The sequence below is a fragment of the Dendrobates tinctorius genome, unplaced genomic scaffold (assembly GCF_039654945.1).
Source record: "Dendrobates tinctorius isolate UK_male_01 unplaced genomic scaffold, ASM3965494v1 ptg000025l, whole genome shotgun sequence".
NCBI classification, from domain to species: domain Eukaryota; kingdom Metazoa; phylum Chordata; class Amphibia; order Anura; family Dendrobatidae; genus Dendrobates; species Dendrobates tinctorius.
In genome coordinates this window covers 18,168,463-18,177,990 of record NW_027361693.1, presented here as the reverse complement: position 1 = coordinate 18,177,990, position 9,528 = coordinate 18,168,463, and the positions used below count along the sequence as shown (strand labels likewise).

Here is a 9,528-nt window from a genome sequence, read left to right as displayed (position 1 = left end):
CTTGAGACAACGGGGAAGCATTGATGGTAACCACCCGGATGGGGTTCGGCAATTTCTCCACCGGAAATCCCGCTGTATGCGCGAACCTCTCATCAATGAGATTGGCAGCTGAGCCACTATCAATAAATACTGTAATAGAGAGCATTTGCCCCCCAAGTACCACCCTAGCAGGAGCATACACTGGGAAACCATGACGGAGGATACACAAAGGCTCAGACTAGACTCCTCCAAACCCTCTGAGCCTATCAGTTTTCCGCCGGCACGCCCTTCTTAGGTACCAGGGGGCAAGCGTTAATAAAATGTCCTCCTTTGCCACAAAAAAAACAGAACTCCTGCCTTCTGTGCCAAGGACGTTTAGGCTTGTTACTCGGTGACTGTGCTATACCAGCGATCTGCATGGGTTCCACGGATTCACCCGCGGCAACCTCACCGACCACTCCCCCACCTCCCGGAGGCAACGAAACCAGCGCCCCCTGACGGAGACGTCGGTCTATGCGTACTACAAGTGCCATCGCAGCCTCCAGAGAGGCGGGAGTCTCGTACATTAGGAGAGTCTGTTTACCCTTCCAGAAACCCCATGCAAAAATTGACTTCTAAGCGCAGGGTCATTCCACTGCGTGTCCACCGCCCAGCGCCGGAATTCCGTGCAGTAATCCTCAGCTGGTCGATCACCTTGTAGCAGTGAGCGTATCTTAGACTCTGCTAAGTTTAATCTATCCGGATCGTCATAGATCAAACCCAGAGCAGAGAAAAAAAATCTACAGATTCAAATGCCGGTGAGTCTGAAGGGAGTGAAAAGGCCCAGGCCTGTGGGTCACCACTCAGCAAAGAAATCACCAAGCCCACGCGTTGAGCCTCATTACCTGAGGAATGTGGACGCATACGGAAATACAATTTGCATGATTCACGAAACACCGTGAACTTACCACGATCACCAGCAAATCGTTCAGGAAGGGGAAACTTGGGCTCAGCTGCCCTGGCTGCAGCCTCAGCAGGTACTGCAGGAGCTGACAGGCCTTGTTGCTGGACCGCCGCCCTGAGTTCAATGACCTGTATGGATAGAGCCTCCAGCTGCTTGGTTAGGGACAGTATAGGATCCATAGCAAGTAACCCCTATATTCCCTATCTATACCTTTTTTTTTTTTTTTCTCTCTCACTTTATTATTTGGGCCGACTATAATGTCATGGAATGCCTAGGTTACTTTAGGCAAAAACACCGGGACCCGTGTGATGTCCCTCAGACTAGGGGAACCCTGTCTGTCCCTCTACCCAGGGTTTACACTGAAGGTGTGCCTGCCTGAGCCTCCACCCTGTCCCTGTCTCCTGTCCAGCCCTAAGCTGAACCCACCTCCCTCCACCCAGTGAGGGGACAAGACACCAGACCCCACAAATACGTATGGACAGGGGTAAAAGAAACACCACACGGTTAATACACAAGGGAATACAATAATGTGCAAGGGCAACCAAATATATATATAACAGATTGGAGAAAGAACCACTGAGGGATATACTGCACCAGATATCAGACGCTCCAAAACCACCACTGCTGACCGGTATTGCTAGCACTAGGCTAAAGCTATAGTCGGCGACGCCCATAGTCAGGACGAACTATTTAAAGACCAAGGGCGTGGCCCAGCCCTAAGCCAGCATGACAACCTGGTTAACCCTATCCCGACTGGAACAGAATACCCAACAGGGTATTACCGCTGTCTGCCGGACACCCTGGTGTGAACAGTGTCCGACATGACACCGAGCCTCTCACACAGAGAGGATTGGAGCACAGCTGCAGAGGAGGCAGAGAAACTAATTTCTCTATTTTCTCCATTGCTGGTGTCAGCGTATGGCGCACAGCACTCGGATGATATCCAAGTGATGTGCGCTGTGTCACTCGCACCCATAAGATTATATGGGTGCAATTGCGCCAAGACTCGGCCCAGTGTCGTTGCAAATCACAGCATGCTGCGATTTCACTTGGACACTGAAAACAGCCAAGAAAAGCAACGTTTATGGGAGTTGCCCCATAGATTAATCCTGGTCTGAGTGCTATGCGATGTTTTATCGCATAGCACTTGTCCGTCCTCCTTGCAAGTGTGACCCCGATCTAGCAATGATTGTGTGGTGGAAAAGATCTGGGAATGAGATTGGGATGCCAAGATAGGGATGTCATCAGAGAATGATGATGTTGATCTGAGCAATACAGAGCAAAAGTAAAGCTAAAAGATCCTCTGGTATTGTCTGTGATCTATTTGGGAACAAATCATGCTGCACATTTAAGAAGACCAATAGCACCTGAAAGATTTGGTTGCTACTAGCTAGAACAAGTAACGAAAGCAGCAGCGATTACACTATATATCAAGCACAAACAAGGAGAGAAATAAAACACACATTAAAAGCTGAACTTTTAAAATTAGAAAATATTTTTTGAGCCAAACCAACAGCAAACACCTAAAAAGCAAAAAACATCTTATTGCCAAAGCCTGTTTTCACCTTACTGACACAGCCCAATTTATCAAATCTGACATGTGGCACTCTATATAGCAGTAATGGTGGAATTCTTACACATATCCCTTTTATTCTGAAATTATAATATTCATGACACTTTGTACTCCATGCTTGTGAATCTAGCTCAATAAAATTTGCATTTATTTATGAAAATATTAAAAATTTGAAAACATTTGTAGAAAATTAGTATTATTATAGTAATATTTGCGAGCAAGGAAAATAAATTGCATGCAGATATCAAATACAAATGGGGAAGAGATCACCGCATGTGTATTGCCATTTGAAAATGTCTTCATCATGATTTTTCTGCCCCCAGTATCACTGCACCGTTCTGAGCCGAGCATCTTCTGACTGTCTATTACGTTATATCTATACTGTGATGCTGCTGCCTTGGATGCCACTGTTGGTCACACAAAGCCATACATCTCCTTGCCTGCCCCATGATATTGTATACTGTACAGCTTCTGAAAATTGGAAATATTGTGTACAAGAGGTTCTATTGAAAGTAGCTAACATGAAAAAGCCCAATATTAAATGACAAAAGAAATGACCTTTAACAATCAATTACAAGGGACAAAGAACATTAATTAACATACCATACAAAAACATTGCACACTACATCCACCCTATAGATAGCCCTTGACCAACACACCTACCTACCTGCGGAGATTGACACCCTATGAAAGAATCTGTACGAGAATGGCACCCCCACTCAACAATGACTGACCCTACTGTCTCGAAATACCCTAATGATAAGTGACAGATAGAAACGTTTCATATCAACAAGGGACCTAAGGATTATATTTTATATAATAGGGGCAGTTATAGAAAAGGAAAAATAGGTGTATAAAAGGTCAGTGGGAAGGTGACTCACCATGCCTGATAAGAAATTTAATATTAATAAGAAAATTATGTTAGACAACCCCTCTGAGCTGTACCTGCACTGGACCCTGCTTATATAGAGGAGGTTGGCACCCTACTGGTCAGTGGATATGGCACTCCCACTCCATGATAACGGTCCCTGGGAGGCCCTGACTCAAATCCCAGGGGTCAATATTAAAAAGTTGAGACAGAGTGTAGATAAGTGCTAAAAAAAGCTACATAGTTATGTTGATATACTATTATTCAAATGTTAACCAACCAGAGGGTATCAGATGAAGCATGATAACAAAGAAAACAGCCAGAGGGGATGAACTTATTCAGATGTCATGTGACCTCTACGTGTTTCACCACACGGCTCATCAGGAGGTTAGATTGATGGATGTTGTATGGTGTATGTCCCTTAACGTTGTGTATCCCTTTTAATTGATTGTTTATTAAAGGTTATTACTTTTATCAGTTAATATTGTATTTTTTTCACTCTACAGCATCTGCCCTTGTCACTGTCACTGGCAATAAGCAGCCACATCAGGCATTCATCTCCTGCTTCTTTACTCTGTTTTATATCTGTAGTATACTGCTGATGCTAAGTGTGGTGATATCGCATTTATTCTGAATTATCCAGACATATTATTTCAGTATGCCCAGAGACATAAGCTAGAGTTCATGTAAGAATGACTGTGGCCCTTATTTTCAGTGAATTATCATTCTCTGGCAACCATTTGGTGACTGGCTGCTGATTAGCTATTGTATCACAGTAAAATACACAGTACACAGTAAAATATCAGTATTTGCAGATGATACAAAGCTATGTAAGGTAGTTAACACAAAGGAGGACAGTTTGCAACTACAGACAGATTTGAGTAAATTGGAGAATTGGGCTGAAAAATGGCAAATGAGGTTTAATACAGATAAGTGTAAGGTTATGCACATGGAATGGAGAAACAGATGCTACAATTACTTACTAAAGGGGAAACTGCTGGGGAAATCAGACATGGAAAAAGACTTAGGCATCTTAGTCAATAAGAAGCTAAATTGGAGTGCCCAGTGTCAGGCAGCTGCCACCAAAGCAAATAGGGTCATGGGATGCATTAGAAGAGGTCTGGGGACACAAGATGAAAACATAATTCTCCCTCTGTACAAATCACTCGTCAGACCACACTTGGAGTATTGTGTGCAATTTTGGACGCCGGTGCTCAAGAAAGACATTACTGAACTTGAAAGGATTCAAAGGCAGGCTACTAAAATGATAAATGGAGTTGGTTCACTACAATACCCAGAATGGTTATCAAAATTAGGTCTATTTACTCTAGAAAAGAGAAGACTTAGGGGAGACCTAATATATATGAACAAGTATATCAGAGGGCAATACAGAGATCTCTCCAATGAACTGTGTGTACCAAGGACTGTGACAAGAACAAGGGGGCATTCTCTTCGCTTGGAGGAAAGACAATTTCTGCACCAGCATAGAAGAGGGTTCTTCACAGTAAGAGCAGTGAGGCTCTGGAATTCTCTTCCTGAGGAAGTGGTGATGGCCAACTCACTGAATGAATTTATGAAAGGAATGGATGCTTTTCTTGTGAGTAACAGTATAGAAGGTTACAAATAACATAATATTATAGGTAGATGGTTGACCCAGCTTAGGGGAAGGAATTTTTTTCCCTATGGTGAAAATTGGCTTCTACTCTGTGGGTTTTTTGCCTTCCCCAGGATCAACAATGCAGAACAGCTGCACTAAAAATAGGCTGAACTAGTTGGACATAAGGTCTTCCTTCAGCCTTCAAAACTAAGTATGTATCTGTACTTGTATTGCAGTACTAGTATTGTTCTAGTATCTTTGGGAAACAAAGGCACAATGCTTGAATATTTGTTAATATGTTGATGACCTATCGATGCTCTGCAATATGAAGGACAATCTATTAATGTTGTCATGTCATTTGCACACTCCAGCAGTGAGGTATGGGCCCCTACCACCTTCCCCCAAGCCTGTGTTGGAGTGACTGAATGAGAGTGTGACCTATAAAAAGGAAGAAAGGAGGATTTTCCTGTGTTCAGAGAGTCTACATTACAGAAGTCATGAGATTATCACTCCAACTGAAGTAATACAGAGCTGCCACATATGACCATCAGTGAATCATGTATACGTTTGAAGAAAGCCAGGATTGGGCCCACTGGCCACCTGGTTCTATGGAGATGTTCAGAGAAACCAGATGGTGACTCTTGTGTCAACTGGCTTTGGACCCTGTAAGGACTCTATGGACAGTCATCTCCCTACGCTTGTCATTACCTCCTCTTTGTATGTGTATCACAGGTGGGGTAGCGACCCTGGGAGCTCTGATGTAACATCTGCCATTATCCCAGTGAGTCAGCAGAAGGGTGTGACCCTATAATTTGCATCATCTTGGATATTTGCTGGGACTGTTCTGTTTGTTATTGGGATTTGTGGTTCAATAAAGTATTGCCACACTGTTTTACCCTCACTCTGTGTCATCTGAGTAGTGGCCCGCCCACGGGGACAGAGCTCATGTGTTCAGTGGTATGCTCTCTGGTATATGCAGTCTTGCTAAAGACAGCCAGGCCAGCGCATGAGAGCACCCAATGAACCTCGTTCCTCCACACTTGGTGGAAGCAAGAGGAATACTACTCAGCTCGGTGGAACCGGGGGAGCTGCAGTGCACTGGTGTTCATAGACACCATCAAGGACTTCACAACCAGGGAGGCATACAGACAGACCCAGCAGACCATTGATGAGGCATGCACAACAGGTTTCGGATGCTACTATGTCTAAACCCACCAACTCGGCCTTGGGAAGAGGACAAGAATGTGTGTATAACCGCATCAAGAAACGACAAGTACAGGAGTTGTGCCAGCTTCGACAGATTGAATACCTGACCACCGACTCTCGGTCATATTTGATCAAGGAATTGATACAATGGGATGCCCAGAACATCATGGAGGACAATCAAATTCCTGCTGAAATGGTCCCAGAGGATTTAAGCTGCTTGCCAAATCAAGGATCCAGTAGTAGTCTGGAATCTAATATCTAGTTACCAGCTGCCAGAATCCAGGAAAAGTTGATTGCATTGGGAACCGGAGCCTCAAGTGACGAGAGGGCTTATGTTATTGAATCAGTTTTGGGAATTCCAGAACCTTTACCACCAATGTCGGACCGTATGTCTATGGTGTTCCACCACCAGGAAATCATCTTTGCTACAGAGACGTGACAGTTTTTAATGAGTCCAACAGAGAGGTTGATGAACATCTGCAAGATTTTGAGACTCTGATGATGATGCACCAGATACCCTGACAAGGCCTGTCAACTAGTTTGACTGATCGGGTGCGGGATGCTGCCCGGTCACTTGGGCCTCAATATTCCCAGGAATATGGAACTATTAAGGGTACCCTGCTGGCACTTTTTACCATCACCCCCAAGAGATATCACACCAAGTTCTGGACATTGTCTCGCCAGGGGGTCTCCTATGTGGAATTTGGCAGTCAATTCCAAAGAAACTGCAACCGCTGGCTCGGCAGTAGGTCTGCCCATTCTGCTCACTGCCCTTCAGGATGTGATCATGCTTGAGCAACTTATGGAAAAGATGGCCCCAGACATTCAAGAGTGGGTAGCCGACTGGAAGCCTGACACTCCACAGCAAGCAGCTCAATTGACTGACGAATTTACAGCCAACCAACTGCGCTGGAGACCCGATATGACTACCAATCCAAAAAGACTCTTCAACCAAAGATTTGACCAACCATCTGGACAAAGGTTTACCAAACAGGTCCCATGAGTTGCCCAACCCACGGCACCGCTATACATATGGACGCCTTTGACACGTTGTCAAAGATTGTTCAAAGGGACGTGGCCCCATGCCCGGAGCCCATCTGCCAGCTCAGCCAGTCAACATCTGCTAAAATGAGCCAGCAGGTTCTGAGTGGCACTACCTCCAGAATACACCTGCAAAGGATGAAGTGATATATCCTGTTCACAATATATAGTCAGACAGCTGAAAGAAAAAAAGCGCAATAGGGTCTTACCCGAGTAGGGATTGATGTGAAATCAAATCATTATACTCACCTTATGTAGGAGAGTTACAGACAAATAGGAACGAAAGGTCAGGCTGCTGCACATCCAAAGGGCCACTCCGTGACCACAAATCATCAGATTGCAAAGGAGAAAGTTTATGGATTAAACGTGCTCAACTTGACAGATCACTCCTTCCAGATTATATTGATTGTACTTTTTTTTCCCAACGCATTTCGAAGTTTACACTTCTTCCGCAGGGGATGACATGTCATCCTCTGAGGAAGAAGTGTAAACTTCGAAACGCGTTGGGAAATAAAAGTACAATCAATATAATCTGGAAGGAGTGATCTGTCAAGCAGCGCACGTTTAACCATAAACTTTCTCCTTTGCAATCTGTTCACAATATATGGCAGGTTGACCACCCTACACCGGCCAACCTCCATAGCCACCTCCAGCCAGTCAAGGTCAGTGATATAAATGCTCATTGACCTCAGAACACTGGGTCTTCCATCACCCTAGTCAGCCTAGATATTGTACCAACAGAACACGATTAACCAAGCCGCCAAGGGGACTTCTCCAGGACTGGAGGTCAGTGCTTGGGAAACAGGTGCATTTTTGTGGGCAATTTACTGGCCAATGTATGAGAGAAGGAGATGGAGGAGTTGTTCCATAAGTATAAGAGGATTCATGCCATCAAGCTGAAGAATCATGGGGGAGGCAGAGCCACACCATTTGCCTTCATCACCTTCCATGAAGCATGGGAGGCGGAAAATGCTGTGAGTGGAAACAATGGATATGAGTTTTGTTCTCATCATTTATGTGTTAAGTTTCCCAGGTCAAGCAAGAGCCAAGGGGGAAGTTATGAAGGACTCCGAAGTAGAAATGGGGCACTCTCTCAGTAAACTGAATATAGAGTCCTCGTCTCAGAGCTTCCCCCTTAGGAGGTGGCAGGATATAAAAGATCATATGAGAGAAGATGGAGAAGTCTGCTATGCTGATCTGCACATGGATGACACCGGTATTGTGGACTTTGTTCGCAAGGACGAGTTGGAATATGCTTTGAGGAAACTGGATGAAGTTTCATTCTTATGAAGGAGAAACCTCTTACATTGATGTCTCTGCTTAAAGACATTCTAACGGATTGTCCCCGATAAGTGAAGAAGGATGATTGGAAGTCTATCTTGTCTGGCTAATTAAGATGGGGGAGGTATGTAGAGATATCGCATTTAATCGGAATTATTCAGACAAATTATTTCAGTATGCCAAAAGATATGCATGAGAATTCATGTGAGAATGATTGTTGGCCCTTACTTTCAGTGAATTATTGTCCACTGGCAACCATTTGGTGACTGACTGCTGATTAGCTATTGTATCTGTACTTATACTGCAGTCCTAGTATTGTTCTGCTATCTTTGGGAGAAAAAGGCACAATGTTTGAATGTAAGTTAATAAGTTGATGACCCATTGATGCTCTGCAATATGAAGGAAAATCTATGCATGTCATTTCTACACTCTAGCAGTTAGGGATGGGCCCCTACCATCTTTCCCCAAGCCTGTGGAGGAATGACTGAATGAGAGTGTGACATATAAAAAAGAGAATTTGCCTGTGTTCAGAGAGTCTACATTACAGAAGTCATAGGATAATCACTCCAACTGAAGTAATACAGAGCTACCATATTTGACCATTCCTAGAATTTATACATTTATAGAGCATCCAGCCCTACAAAAATCAAAACACAAAATGACGCTAAAAATATTTCTTTTATTAATCATCACATATAAACACAATAATCATAGTAATAATAGATGCAGTGGTTGGTAAAAGGAAACAAACGAAAAATTCCCAGGAACCACTCAAAGCATGGACACAAAAATCTGCACTGTCCATATGTAAAAGAGCACCATCCAAGGGAAAAGTAAAGCTAAAAAGCAAGTCACAGTACAGAAATAAACTGTTATCAAAGAGAGAACCTCTACCCGCAAAAATCTTCAAAATTTGTCTATTAAGATACCACATGTATCACAGATCAAAATCCATTAAGAGGTAGAGGATTATAAGAGGATAGTAAGTGGTATAGCTAGCATAAGGTAGACATCCCAAAGATAGATCTATATATTGGAAC

General features: G+C 43.7%; 1 pseudogene; it reads left to right on the top strand.

Annotated features, from left to right (window-relative positions):
- The first annotated feature begins 7,198 nt into the window (after positions 1–7,198).
- On the top strand, positions 7,199–8,573 carry LOC141084638 (serine/arginine-rich splicing factor 9 pseudogene; annotated as a pseudogene).
- Positions 8,574–9,528: the final 955 nt, after the last annotated feature.